Source organism: Somniosus microcephalus, chromosome 4 (genome assembly GCF_052327205.1).
Source record: "Somniosus microcephalus isolate GS21.2 chromosome 4, FLI_Smic_1.0, whole genome shotgun sequence".
In the NCBI taxonomy this organism is placed as follows: domain Eukaryota; kingdom Metazoa; phylum Chordata; class Chondrichthyes; order Squaliformes; family Somniosidae; genus Somniosus; species Somniosus microcephalus.
This window is the reverse complement of record NC_140990.1, coordinates 171,580,809-171,596,660: the sequence shown is the minus strand read 5'-3', so window position 1 is coordinate 171,596,660 and position 15,852 is coordinate 171,580,809. Positions and strand designations below refer to the sequence as shown.

General features: G+C 45.7%; 1 protein-coding gene across 1 annotated transcript in view; it reads right to left on the bottom strand.

Moving 5' to 3' along the window:
- Positions 1-15,852, bottom strand: part of ino80db (INO80 complex subunit Db) — a 128,422-nt gene that overhangs the window by 67,134 nt on the left and 45,436 nt on the right. The gene's annotated exons all lie outside the window — the stretch shown is intronic.

The window sequence follows — 15,852 nt, the reverse complement described above, 5'->3', positions numbered from 1 at the left end:
ACACTGACCCCTAGAGTTACTGTCTCCTTTAACACACACACTGACCCCTAGAGTTAATGTCTCCTTTAACACATGTAAGAAGTCACACAACACCAGGTTATAGTCCAACAGCTTTATTTGAAATCATATGCTTTCGGAGCGCTGCTCCTTCTTCAGGTGAAGGGGAGAAATGCATAAAGACACAGCTTATATAGCCAGAGAATCATGTCAGATGTGACATGATTCTCTGACTATATAAGCTGTGTCTTTATGCATTTCTCCACTTCACCTGAAGAAAGAGCGGCGCTCCGAAAGCTTGTGATTTCAAATAAAGCTGTTGGACTATAACCTGGTGTTGTGTGACTTCTTACATTTGTCCACCCAAGTCCAACTCTGGCATCTCCACACCATGGCTCTTTTAAAACACACACTGACCCCTAGAGTTACTGTCTCCTTTAACACACACACTGACCCCTAGAGTTACTGTCTAGTTTAACCCACACACTGACCCTAGAGTTACTGTCTCCTTTAACATACTGACCCCAAGAGTTACTGTCTCCTTTAACACACACACTGACCCCTAGTTACTGTCTCCTTTAACACACTGACCCCAAGAGTTACTGTCTCCTTTAAGACACACACTGACCCCGAGAGTTACTGTCTCCTTTAACACACTGACCCCGAGAGTTACTGTCTCCTTTAACACACACACTGACCCCTACAGTTACTGTCTCCTTCAACACACACACTGATCCCTAGAGTTACTGTCTCCTTTAACACACACACTGATCCCTAGAGTTACTGTCTCCTTTAACACACACACTGACCCCTAGTTACTGTCTCCTTTAACACACTGACCCCAAGAGTTACTGTCTCCTTTAACACACACACTGACCCCGAGAGTTACTGTCTCCTTTAACACACACACTGACCCTAGAGTTACTGTCTCCTTTAACACACACACTGACCCTAGAGTTACTGTCTCCTTTAACACACACACTGACCCCTAGAGTTACTGTCTCCTTTAACACACTGACCCCGAGAGTTACTGTCTCCTTTAACACACACACTGACCGAGAGTTACTGTCTCCTTTAACACACACACTGACCCCGAGAGTTACTGTCTCCTTTAACACACACACTGACCCCGAGTTACTGTCTCCTTTAACACACACACTGACCCCGAGAGTTACTGTCTCCTTTAACACACACACTGACCCCCAGAGTTACTGTCTCCTTTAACACACACACTGACCCCTAGTTACTGTCTCCTTTAACACACACACTGACCCCTAGAGTTACTGTCTCCTTTAACACACACACTGACCCCGAGAGTTACTGTCTCCTTTAACACTCACACTGACCCCTAGAGTTACTGTCTCCTTTAACACACACACTGACCCCTAGAGTTACTGTCTCCTTTAACACACACACAGACCGAGAGTTACTGTCTCCTTTAACACACAGACGGACCCAGAGAGTTACTGTCTCCTTTAACACACACACTGACCCCGAGAGTTACCGTCTCCTTTAACACACACACTGACCCCGAGAGTTACTGTCTCCTTTAACACACACTGACCCCTAGAGTTACTGTCTCCTTTAACACACACACTGACCCCTAGAGACACTGTCCCTTTAACACACACACTGATCCCTAGAGTTACTGTCTCCTTTAACACACACTGACCCCTAGAGTTACTGTCTCCTTTAACACACACACTGACCCCTAGAGACACTGTCTCCTTTGGCACACACACTGACCCCTAGAGTTAATGTCTCCTTTAACACACACACTGACCCCTAGAGTTAATGTCTCCTTTAACACACACACTGACCCCTAGAGTTACTGTCTCCTTTAACACACACACTGACCCCTAGAGTTAATGTCTCCTTTAACACATGTAAGAAGTCACACAACACCAGGTTATAGTCCAACAGCTTTATTTGAAATCATATGCTTTCGGAGCGCTGCTCCTTCTTCAGGTGAAGGGGAGAAATGCATAAAGACACAGCTTATATAGCCAGAGAATCATGTCAGATGTGACATGATTCTCTGACTATATAAGCTGTGTCTTTATGCATTTCTCCACTTCACCTGAAGAAAGAGCGGCGCTCCGAAAGCTTGTGATTTCAAATAAAGCTGTTGGACTATAACCTGGTGTTGTGTGACTTCTTACATTTGTCCACCCAAGTCCAACTCTGGCATCTCCACACCATGGCTCTTTTAAAACACACACTGACCCCTAGAGTTACTGTCTCCTTTAACACACACACTGACCCCTAGAGTTACTGTCTAGTTTAACCCACACACTGACCCTAGAGTTACTGTCTCCTTTAACATACTGACCCCAAGAGTTACTGTCTCCTTTAACACACACACTGACCCCTAGTTACTGTCTCCTTTAACACACTGACCCCAAGAGTTACTGTCTCCTTTAAGACACACACTGACCCCGAGAGTTACTGTCTCCTTTAACACACTGACCCCGAGAGTTACTGTCTCCTTTAACACACACACTGACCCCTACAGTTACTGTCTCCTTCAACACACACACTGATCCCTAGAGTTACTGTCTCCTTTAACACACACACTGATCCCTAGAGTTACTGTCTCCTTTAACACACACACTGACCCCTAGTTACTGCCTCCTTTAACACACACACTGACCCCTAGAGTTACTGTCTCCTTTAACACACACTGACCCCTAGAGTTACTGTCTCCTTTAACACACACACTGACCCCTAGAGTTACTGTCTCCTTTAACACACTGACCCCGAGAGTTACTGTCTCCTTTAACACACACACTGACCCCTAGAGTTAGTCTCCTTTAACACACACACTGACCCCTGGAGTTACTGCCTCCTTTAACACACACACTGATCCCTAGAGTTACTGTCTCCTTTAACACACACAGAGCCCTAGAGTTACTGTCTCCTTTAACACACACACTGACCCCTACAGTTACTGTCTCCTTCAACACACACACTGATCCCTAGAGTTACTGTCTCCTTTAACACACACACTGACCCCAAGAGTTACTGTCTCCTTTAACACACTGACCCCTAGAGTTACTGTCTCCTTTAACACACACACTGATCCCTAGAGTTACTGTCTCCTTTAACACACACACTGACCCCTAGAGTTACTGTCTCCTTTAACACTCACTATAATGCTGCATAGAGTGCTCTGAAAATTATTTTGTTTGAAATTTGCCGCAAAATAATAGAGATGGCCACAACGAGTTTCATTTCCTCCAACAGGGCCACCATGGGCTTCCTGCTAACTGCAAGTCCTGCTATACTCATCTTTTGTTGGTACATGGTAGGGAGAAGTGCTCGTTTTCCTTGCCCTGCAGTCACTTAAATGCAGCCCAGTTTCCCCCTTGGAGTGGGGAATGTTTCCAGCGCTGGTTTGAGAGCAGGAATCTGGTGGTAGGTCACCCGCCCCATTCCCCCTCTTACTTTGCTGTTGATATCTGGCAGTACAGTGGAGGGAAATCCAGCCTGCCATCTTGTTTAACAGTCGCATTACTGCCTCCAAGCGATACCATTTAACTGTTACATTACAGTCCCCAATGTTTATGGCCGGCGTATTGGTCTTAACGCGCTTTACCCACGATACACAATGGACGTAAAACCACAAAGCCAAGTAACCAACAATTTGTTTTTAAAAACAGTCGATCTCCATTTAGCAAACGGCAACTCCTACTTGTTAGCAGTTACATCCAGAATCTCATCACTAAGGCAATCACACTATCTCAGTGCAAAAAACTGCTTGAAGACCTTACTTTGGTTGAAATAGCAGAGCTTTCGACAACGCTCAGTACAAGGGATTAAGAGGTGTGAGCAGCTGATTCAATACCCCACTTTTCCTGAAATCAGCAGTTTTTTAAAATTGGTACGTACAGGGTAAGTACTGCCCAAAATAGTCGACGCTATAGTTATAAGCAGCATTTTGTAATTGTCGCCTGTGGTATTGGCTTGTGGTTAGCGCCATTTGCCCGATATAAGCGCCTGCCCGTGCGAAGTGGTGTGGACTGTACTGCCTCCCAGAGTTACCGACCCTTTTAATAACTGCAGTTACCGTCTCATGTGAATAAGATGTTAGTGAGATTTCTGTTTCTTCAAATCAACCAGTACAGGAACAGTGCAGTGTGCACCACAGCTGGAATTCAAGTGGGGTCTGCAAGACTCGGCAGCACACTGGTTACAAGGCCACTTACACGGTAACTGTTGTTAGTCACAAAAAGAACTTGCATTTATATGGTGCTTTTCATGACTTCAGGACATCCCAAAGCGCCTTACAGCCGATGAAGTATTTTTCATCGTCAACACTTTCACCGAAGCGCACCAGAGCATGGGCCTTACACTAAACATCTGTAAGACAAAGGTCCTCTACCAACCTGCCCCCGCCACACAGTACTGCTCCCTGATTATCAAAATCCACGACAAGGCCCTGGACAACGTGGACCACTTTCCATACCTTGGGAGCCTACTGTCAACAAGGGCAGATGTCGATGACGAAGTCCAACACCGCCGTCAGTGTGCCAGTGCAGCCTTCGGTCACCTGAGGAAGAGAGTGTTTGAAGACCAGGACCTCAAACCCAGCACCAAGCTCATGGTCTACAGGGCAGCAGTGATACCTGCCCTGCTGTATGCCTCAGAGGCATGGACCATGTACAGCAGGCACCTCAAAGCACTGGAGAGGTACCACCAACGCTGCCTCCGCAAGATCCTGCAAATCCATTGGCAGGATAGGTGCACCAATGTCAGTGTTCTCGCGCAGGCCAACATTCCCAGTATCGAAGCTTTGACCACGCTCGATCAGCTCCGATGGACGGGCCACATCGTCCGCATGCCCGATACGAGACTCGCAAAGCAAGCGCTCTACTCAGAGCTCTGACATGGCAAGAGAGCCCCACATGGGCAGAGGAAACGCTTCAAGGACACCCTCAAAGCCTCCTTGAAAAAGTGCAACATCCCCACTGACACCTGGGAATCCCTGGCCCAAGACCGCACAAAGTGGAGAAGCATCCAGGAAGGTGCCAAACACCTCGAGTCTCTTTGCCAGGAGCAGGTGGAAGCCAAGCGCAAGTCAACCCAAGCACACCACCCACCCGCCCCTTCAACCACCGTCTGCCCCACCTGTGACAGAGACTGTAGGTCCCACATTGGACTCATCAGTCACCTGAGAACTCATTTTTAGTGTGGAAGCAAGTCATCCTTGGTTCCAAGGGACTGCCTAAGAAGAAGACTTTTGAAGTGTATCAATGTTGTAATGTAGGAAACACAGCAGCCAAGTTGCACACAGCAAGCTCCCACAAACAGCAATGTGCTGGTGACCAGATAATATGGTTTCTTTTGGAGTGTTGTTGGTTGAGGGATAAATATTGGCCAGGTCTCCCCTGCTTTTCTTCGAATATTGCCTTGAGATCTTTTGCATCCAACCGAGAGGTTTAACGTCTCATTCGAAAGATCAACACGGGGAAGGCGAGTCTCACAGTGGCTGGGTTCTCGCTCACTGAGTCAGCCATTGATCGCTGATGAGAATGTTTAACAGCCTTTTATCGCCAGATCACGGCATCACATTGCTTCCTGTAGGCTCAAACTATGTGGAGATCTTACATTCTGTGACGTTCCAAGTAAATTATTTTCTTACACTAGAAGGATGATGACCGTCAACTGTAAGAAACCTTGTCTTCTGTTTTTAATTAAATCGTACAACACAAATACTAGAAGCCATTCTGCCCATCGTGCCTGTGCCGGCTCTTTGAAAGAGCTCTCCTATTCGTCCCACTCCCCCTGCTCTTTCCCCATATCACTGTAATTTTTTTTGTTTTCAAGTATATATCCAGTTCCCTCTTGAAAGTTACTACTGAATCTGCTTCCACCACCCTTTCAGACAGTGCATACATAGAAACATAGGAGCAGGAAGTAGGTCATTCAGCCTCTTGAGCCTGCTCTGCCATTCAATGAGATCATGGCTGATCATCCAAATTCAGTACTCTGTTCCTGCCTTCTCCCCATATCCCTTGATCCCTTTAGCCTTACGAAATATATCCAACTCCTTCTTGAATATATTTAATGAATTGGCCTCAACTGCCTTCTGTGGTAGAGAATTCCACAGGTTCACCACTCTCTGGGTGAAGAAATTCCTCTTCATCTCTGTCCTAAATGGCTTTCCCCTTATCATTAGACTGTGACCCCTGGTTCTGGACTCCCCTGCCATCGGGAACATCCTTCCTGCACCTAGTCTGTCTAGTCCTGTTAGAATTTTATAAGTTTCAATGAGATCCCCTCTCATTCTTCTAAACGCCAGCGAATATAAGCCCAATCGACCCAATCGCTCCTCATACGTCATTCCTGTCATCCCAGGTATCAGTCTGGTGAATCTTCGCTGCACTCTCTCCATGGCAAGAACATCCTTCCTCAGATAAGGTGACCAAAACTGCACATAATACTCAAGGTGTGGTCTCACCAAGGCCCTGTACAACTGCAGCAAGGCATCCTTGTTTGTGTACTCGAATCCTCTCGCTACGAAGGCCAACATACCATTTGCCTTCTTAACCGCCTACTGCACCTGCATGCTTACCTTCAGCGACTGGTGCACAAGGACACCCAGGTCTCGTTGCACTTCCCCTTCTCCCAATCTATTGGCGTTCAGATAATAATCTGCATTCCTGTTTTTGCCACCAAAATGGATAACCTCGCATTTATCCATATTATACTGCATCTGCCCAATCACCCAACCTGTCCAAATCATACTGGAGTTTCTCGGCATCCTCCTCACAACACACACGCCCACCCAGCTTTGCGTCGTCTGCAGACTTGGAGATATTACATCTAGTTCCCTCGTCTAGATCATTAATATATATTGTGATAGCTGGGGTCCTAGGACCGATCCCTGCGGTGCCCCAGTAGTCACTGCCTGCCACTCAGAAAAAGACCCGTTGATTCCAACTCTTTGCTTCCTGTCTGCCAACCAGTTCTCTATCCAATTCAGTACCTTACCCCCAATCCCGTGTGCCTTAACTTTGCACGCTAATCTCTTATGCGGGACCTTATCGAAAGCCTTCTGAAAGTCCAAATATACCACAGCCAATGGTTCTCCCTTATCTATTCTACCAGTTACATCCTCAAAAAATTCCAGTAGATTAGTCAAGCACGATTTACCTTTTGTAAATCCATGTTGACTTTGTCCGATCCTGTCACTGTTTCCAAGTGCTCTGTTATTACATCTTTTATAATGGACTCTAGCATTTTCCCCACTACCGATGTCGGGCTTACCGGTCTATAATTCCCTGTTTTCTCTCTACCACCTTTTTTGTATAGTGAGGTAACATTAGCTACCCTCCTATCCATGGGAACTGATCATAACAATTCGGTGCTTAAAAATTCTCATCTCCCCTCTGGTTTGTTTGCCCATTTTCTTAAATCTGTGTCCTCCGGTTGTCGACCCTCCCGCCAGTAGAAACAGTTTCTCCTTATTTACTCTATCAAACCCCTTCATGAGCAATTAGTCAAGAAGAAAATTGCAGCAAAGAAAAACTTTAAGAACAGGTTGAGTCAGGGTAACAGCAGCTTCATCGTTACTAAATTAAATTCCCCCCACCCCTGCCAAATCCATCCCTAAATGGGATATCACTCTGTGCCCCAGTGTAGTGAAAGGAAGACCCACCAATACCCACAATTAGCAATGCAATCACAGAGCTGAAAAACAGGAATTGGGGAACATGGTCTCAGCAGAGTCCAGAAAACACTCACATCGCAGGCCTTGAATAATGCCTCCTCACCCAGGCACAGGGCGAAAGAGACAAGTGCAAGCTCCAGTGGTCCCAATAACATCAGTGATGCTGGAAGAAAGACCTGACTCTGTAACCCCAGAAAGAGGGACCCCTCGCATCCATATTCCCAAGTTCAAGGGCAGCTTGTATCCATACACCCTTCCATTGAGTTCAAGGGCAGCTCACATCCATACACCCTCCCAGAGTTCAAGGGCAGCTAGTATCCATACACCCTCCCATTGAGTTCAAGGGCAGCTTGTATCCATACACCCTCCCATTGAGTTCAAGGGCAGCTTGTATCCATACACCCTCCCATTGAGTTCAAGGGCAGCTTGTATCCATACACCCTCCCACTGAGTTCAAGGGCAGCTAGTATCCATACACCCTCCCATTGAGTTCAAGGGCAGCTTGTATCCATACAACCTCCCATTGAGTTCAAGGGCAGCTAGTATCCATACACCCGCCCATTGAGCTCAAGGGCAGCTAGTATCCATACACCCTCCCATTGAGTTCAAGGGCAGCTAGTATCCATACACCCTCCCATTGAGTTCAAGGGCAGCTTGTATCCATACACCCTCCCATTGAGTTCAAGGGCAGCTTGTATCCATACACCCTCCCATTGAGTTCAAGGGCAGCTTGTATCCATACACCCTCCCATTGAGTTCAAGGGCAGCTTGTATCCATACACCCTCCCATTGAGGTCAAGGGCAGCTTGTATCCATACACCCTCCCACTGAGTTCAAGGGCAGCTTGTATCCATACACCCTCCCACTGAGTTCAAGGGCAGCTAGTATCCATACACCCTCCCATTGAGTTCAAGGGCAGCTAGTATCCATACACCCTCCCATTGAGTTCAAGGGCAGCTTGTATCCATACACCCTCCCATTGAGTTCAAGGGCAGCTAGTATCCATACACCCTCCCATTGAATTCAAGGGCAGCTTGTATCCATACACCCTCCCATTGAGTTCAAGGGCAGCTTGTATCCATACACCCTCCCATTGAGTTCAAGGGCAGCTAGTATCGATACACCCCTCCCATTGAGCTGAAGGGCAGCTTGTATCCATACACCCTCCCATTGAGTTCAAGGGCAGCTTGTGCACAGCATACATCCCCAGAACTGCTGGTCAAAGACAGATTTATGGACCCACAAAAGTCCTTTCTGAAATCTGGAGATACAACACACGGGACCAAGCTCCAGTTGTAGGGCGCTTGCACCAACTTCCTCCCTTCCCCATCCAATATCCCAATCTGAGCATTTGCCAACTTGCAATGAGCAAAGAGACAGTGATTGGTTTATGCCACTCAGGCAATGATCCCCAGACTCATCCAAACAAGGAACCCAGCAATGACGGCCATTAAGTCAGACTTGCACACAACAACCTATGGAGCAATAAAGCCCCAAGTACAGATGGATACTCAAGTGATATTTTAGGAAAAGCTGCTTTTTTCACTGCACAACATTTTCAAGTGCATGACCAGCAGCAGATTCCTGAACAGTGAAATGCATATCGATAAAACACCTAAAAACTTGCATTTATATAGCGCCTTTAACATAGGAAACCATACCAAGGCAGTTCACAGGAGCGACATCAGACAAAAAGTGACACCGAGCCACATAGAAATATTAGAACAGGTGACCAAAAGCTTGGTCAAAGAGGTAGGTTTTAAGGAGTGTCTTAAAGGAGAGAGAGAGACAGAGAGGTTTAGGGAAAAAATTAGGACCTAGATGGCTGAAGGCACGACTGCCAATGATGTGAAGGAAATTGGGGATGCACAAGAGGTCAGAATTGAAGGAGCGCAGAGTTCTCAGAGGGTTGTAGGGCTGGAGGAGGTTACAGAGATAGGGAGAAGTGAGGCTATGGAGGGATTTGAACACAAGAACGAGAATTTTAAATAACTGACAAAAACATACTCCTACAAGTCTATTTACCCTCAACAGGAAAATGCGACCCTAAAACATTTCAGAAAAACTCAGCCATTCAGCTTATATGGCCTGGCTCACAAAGACTAGACTGAACTTGTTTGCAAGAGGCAGTCAAGGCATGGTGCCTCTATTCCCCTCAACATCCCACATCACACACTGACGGTGAAAAAGTGAACCCAGGTGCTAGATGTAGAAAGAGCATTCGGCAGAGAACCTCCCAAAGGCACAGAATTCAGCAAAATAGTCAACAAACTATACTTAAGCTCTGCAACCACAAACAATCTACAGTAAATTGATAACTTTTAACCCACGCCAACATTCCTGGAATGCCCACTCCTTTTACACTAACCGTGGAAGCACTTGGAATTGAAATGTGCACCAACCCAGAAATACAAAGTGGAGGGGTGGGTGAGGAGACAAAGGCAGGGGCAATGTATAAGTCGCAGAACACAAAATCTCTATTTCTCAGGCTCTCCCTACCCTCACCTCACCACCACCGTAACCGCGATCTAAAGATTTGGACCTCCCAGGCAAAACTGGCCAAGGATCAAGTTGCACACCCATAGGTATACAGTATTGCCTCCCTTGCCTCTATACAGCTGGCAATAGATGAGAAACTCAGGGTTCTAAAAATAAACGTTAACTAGATGCCACCATTCAGGATCTCCCAGGCCAAGTTCACCAACCAAGGCAAAGTGATCACCAGATTCAACTCAGAAGAGCGAGGTACACTAAATTAGTATCAGGTTACAGCTACCCAGGAATAAGAGATGCCGCTGCTAAGGTTCGGCGGAAGTACAGGCAATAGTGCACCTCAAGACCACCCATCGAGAGGAATGCAACAAAAGAGATATAATATCAACCTGCATTTATATAGCGCTTTTAACGTAGTAAAGTGTCCCAAAGCGCTTCACAGGAGCATTATCGGACAAATATGTGACACCAAGCCACATAAGGAGAACTTAGGACAAGTGACCAAAAGCCTAGTCGAAGAGGTAGGTTTTAAGGAGCCTTAAAGGAAAAGAGAGAGGTAGAGAGGTTTAGGCAGGGAATTCCAGAGCTAAGGGCCTAGACAGCTGAAGGCAGGGCCACCAATGGTGGGGTGAAGGAAATCGGGGATGCACAAGAGGCCAGAATTGGAGGAATGCCAAGATCTTGTTGGGTTGTAGGGCTGGAGGAGGTTACAGAGTGCATGTTACCTTTGCATTTCATGCACCTTCTGTATATTTTTGTTCCCCAAATACAAATGCTAGTGTCAGCCACCTGACAAGCCAGCATTGATGCATTCAGCACTCTCTCATGTCACGAGAGACGTGTCAGAAGTTAACAACTTAAATAGCCCTCTGAATTATACCCACAACCCTAGCAGTGGGACATCAATATTTAGTTACAAGATTGGTGACCAGAGACTCATTCATAACCTTGAGCAACAAGTTCAATGCAGATGTACAACTGATTCTTGCCTGCTACTGTTTGATGTACAAAATTGGAAGAATGGAATCAGACACAGCAAAAAGAAACTACCACCATTTACTGAGGTGTATTGGGAGAAAGCACATAGATGCTGCTCAAAATAGACTACATAATAGCCAGGAAGTATTATTGAGAAAGTAAATAAGGGGAGAGGGAGACTTATATCCAGGTATTTTTGATGAAGTAGCCACAGGGAAAGCCAGAGATGTGACTAGACTTTATGATACTCTAACTGCTAGGATAAAAGTTTTGTTAAATATTATCTAGATATTTTAATATGATTATTAATTTTCCCAAGACAGAAACATATACAGCATCTCATAATATATGAAAGGGCTTCACACAATGTTTTACTTTGAAGTGCAGTGAACGTTATGTAGGCAAATGAGAGTAATTTTGCACACAAGAAAGCAATGAGATGAATGACCTCTTTTTGCTGGTGTTGGGTGAGAGGGGAAAGTTGGCCAAGACACAGAAAAGCTCCCTACTCTGCTTACAACAGTGTTCTGAGATCTTTAACATCCACCTGAACCACGGAACAAGCATGTGGGGCTTTTTCTGGTGACTTTTTCCAATTACAGGTTATGACCAGTCTGTGACCATTGTGCGTAAAGGCACTGGGGAGTAGAATTACATGGTCCAGTTTCTCAGTAGGCTGTGGGAATCATACAGCATAGAAGGAGGCCACTCCGCCCATCGTGCCTGTACCGGCTCTTTGAAAGAGCTACCCTATTGGTCCCACTCTCTTGCTCTTTTCCCCATAGCCCTGCAAATGTTTCAGTTTTAAGTATTTATTCAATTCCTTTTGAAAGTTACTACTGAATCTGCTTCCACCACCCTTTCAGGCAGTGAATTATTCTTTCATTTTCATCTTAGGTAGGAAATCAGATCACAGAATGCAGGCCTTAATCCCACCCCCTCTGTCCAAACCACCATCCCAACCATACCTAGTCTGGACTTGGCCATTCACTATACTGTCAATCATCAAATGATTGCTCACTGAATTGGCTCCACTACCTATTGGTGGTGAAAGAAATACACTAGTACAGTGTGATTGGGCAAGATAAACACTAACAGAGTGTTTTATTTACCAAGGAGTTCATTAACCATTATTGTTCAAGGCAAGCTTCATCCTATAAATGAGCTCACACTTAACATGCTTTGGGTTTGTCCAAAAAAACACAACAGCACCAATTACTGCCATCCTAATCAGAAGTGCACAAATAATGGAAATAATCCAATAGTAACCAGACCTCCTCTGTAATGCCCTGCACTTTTTACTTCCGCAAAGTGTGTCAGCTCTTTCTGCACTCTCAGCTAAACCAAGAAAGGAGAAAAAGACAGACTTGCATTTCTATAGCAACTTTTACCACCTCAGGACGTCCCAAAGTGCTTTACAGCGAATTAAGTACTTTTGAAGTATCATCACTGTGTCATGTAGGAGATGCGGCAGACAATTTGCACACAGTAAGGTCCCACAAACAGCAGTGAGATAGTGGCCAGATCATCTGTGTTTTTGTCAAAAAATCTAGTGACATATTCCACACATAGAAACATAGAAGATAGGAGCAGGAGTAGGCCATTCGGCCCCTCGAGCCTGCTCCGCCATTCGATGAGATCATGGCTGATCATCCAAACTCAGTACCCCGTACCTGCCTTCTCCCCATATCCCTTGATACCTTTAGCCTTAAGAAATATATCTAACTCCTTCTTGAATATATTTAAAGACTTGGCCTCAACCGCCTTCTGTGGTAGAGAATTCCACAGGTTCACCACTCTCTGGGTGAAGAAATTCTTCCTCATCTCTGTCCTAAATGGCTTACCCCTTATCCTTAGACTATGACCCCTGGTTCTGGACTCTCCGACCATCGGGAACATTCTACCTGCATCTAGTTTGTCCAGACCTGTCAGAATTTTATAAGTTTCGATGAGATCCCCTCTCATTCTTCTAAACTCCAGCGAGTATAAGCCCAATCGACCCAATCTCTCCTCGTACGTCATTCCTGCCATCCCAGGGATCAGCCTTGTGAATCTTCGCTGAACTCCTTCCATGGCAAGAACATCCTTCCTCAGATAAGGTGACCAAAACTGCACACAGTACTCAAGGTGTGGTCTCACCAAGGCCCTGTACAACTGCAGCAGGACATCCTTGCTCCTGTACTCAAACCCTTTTGCTATGAAGGCCACCTTCACCGCCTGCTGCACCTGCATGCTTACCTTCAGCGGCTGGTGCATAAGGACACCCAGGTCTCGTTGCACTTCCCCTTCTCCCAATCTATTGCCATTCAGATAATAGTCTGCCTTTCTGTTTTTGACACCAAAGTGGATAACCTCGCATTTATCCACGTTATATTGCATCTGCCACGCTTCTGCCCAATCACCCAACCTGTCCAAATCATCCTGGAGTTTCTCGGTATCCTCCTCGCAGCACACACGCCCACCCAGCTTTGTGTCGTCTGCAAACTTGGAGATATTACATCTAGTTCCCTTATCTAGATCATTAATATATTGTGAATAGCTGGGGTCCAAGGACCGATCCCTGCGGCACCCCACTAGTCACTGCCTGCCACTCGGAAAAAGACCCGTTAATTCCAACTCTTTGCTTCCTGTCTGCCAACCAGTTCTCTATCCAAGTCAATACCTTGCCCCCAATCCCATGTGCCTTAACTTTACATGCTAATTTCTTATGCGGGACCTTATCGAAAGCCTTTTGAAAGTCCAAATACACCACATCTACTGGTTCTCCCTTATCTATTTTCCCAGTTACAGCCTCAAAAAATTCCAGTAGATTAGTCAAGCACGATTTACCTTTTGTAAATCCATGTTGTCTTTGTCCGATCCTGTCACTGTTTTCCAAGTGCTCAGCTATTACATCCTTTATAATGGACTCTAGCATTTTCCCCACTACCGATGTAATTCCCCGCTTTCTCTTTACCACCCTTTTTGAACAGTGGGGTAACATTAGCTACCCTCCAATCCATGGGTTTCCCAAGAGTGTTGTACCCACTGTATGACACAGTGTCTATAGAACCACAAAGGTTTACAGCACCATTCGGGCCATTGTGTCTGTGCCAGCTCTTTGACACAGAAATCCTGTATCTTCCTCTACTTCAAATATTTATCTAAAATTTCCCTTAAACTATGCAATGGTCTCTGCTTCAACCACTCCGTGGCAAAGCATTACACTCTCCAAAAATCTGCTGTGCAAAGACATTTCTCCTAACCTCTGCATCAGGAAACAAATGCTTGTATGTTGTCATAATGAAACATACAGCGGAGCGGTTATCATACATAAAAGTGTTTTATCACAGAGGTCGTTCAGTGGCAGTCTGGCCATACCTCTCACAGGCCATGTCAACTTGCTATGATCATTAACAGAGTGAATATGAGAACACATTGTGCAACGGGTTTGTACAAACATCCTTGTAGCACAATAAACAATGCAGATTTTCAGCTCAATACAAACTGTGCACAAACACAGAAAGAGGACTGCGCTGGCAATTGTCTAGCTGGTGTATATCTGGTTTTCACCAGAAAGGAAATTATGGCATGGGAGAAAAGGTATGAGGAGAAAAGAGAACGAGTGAAGAAAATGAAAATAAAAGGAGAAACCACTACGCTGTCTCAGCCCATTTGCTGCTGAAACCCTCACCCAGGACTTTTTACCTCTAAATTCGACTATTTCAATGCTCTCCTGGCCGGCCTCTCGCCTCCCAACCTCCGTAAACTTGAGCTGGTCCAAAACTCTGCTGCCTGTATCCTAACTAGCACCAAATCCAATTCACCCATCACCCCTGTGCTCACTGACCTACATTGGCTCCCTGTCTGACAACGCCTCATTTGAAAATTCTCAGCCTTGTTTCCAAATTCCTCCATGACCTCGTCCCTCTCTACCGCTATAACATCCTCCAGCCCTACAGCCCTCCGAGATCTCAGCACTCTTCCAATTCTGGCCTCTTGAGCAACCCCGATTTCCTTCACTCCACCATTGGCGGCCGTGCCTTCCATTGTCTAAACCCTAAGCTCTGGAATTCCCTCCCCAAACCTTTCAGCCTCTCGACCTCTGTCTCCTTCTTTAAGTCACTCCTTGAAAACAGAAAAGCAGCCAGGTTTCCTGCTCCCAATTGTTTTCCAGTGAGCCTTGCGGTAAGTGCACGAGTATGGACGTTGGGTGTGCACAAAATTGGGCATGGCTGCAATGCCTCCCCACCTTCACGGCAGTCAAATGACTGGTCGGCACCGAGCATCAAGGCTTGTACATGAAGAGCAACTATTTGGATGAAGTACAGAACGAGGAAATATACCCCAAGGAAGGAGCTGACACCTTCAGAGGAGGAAAGGTGAGGAAAACTAATGGAAAACAGAGGGGAGAGCGCCTGGAGAAGAACTTTGGTTAAAAAAGAAACACAATTTGAATTTACATAGAATATACAGAACACAAACAGGCCATTCGGCCCAACAGGTCCATGAGGGTGTTTATGCTCCACATAAGCCTCCACCCACCCTACTTCATTTAACCTATCAGCATATCCTTCTATTCCTTTCTCCCTCATGCATTTATCAAGCTTCCCCTTAAAAGCATTTATGCTATTCGTCTCAACTACTCCACATTCTAACCACTCTCTGGGTAAAGAAATTCTCTTGAATTCCCTACTGGATTTATGAGCGACTACCTTATATTGATGGCC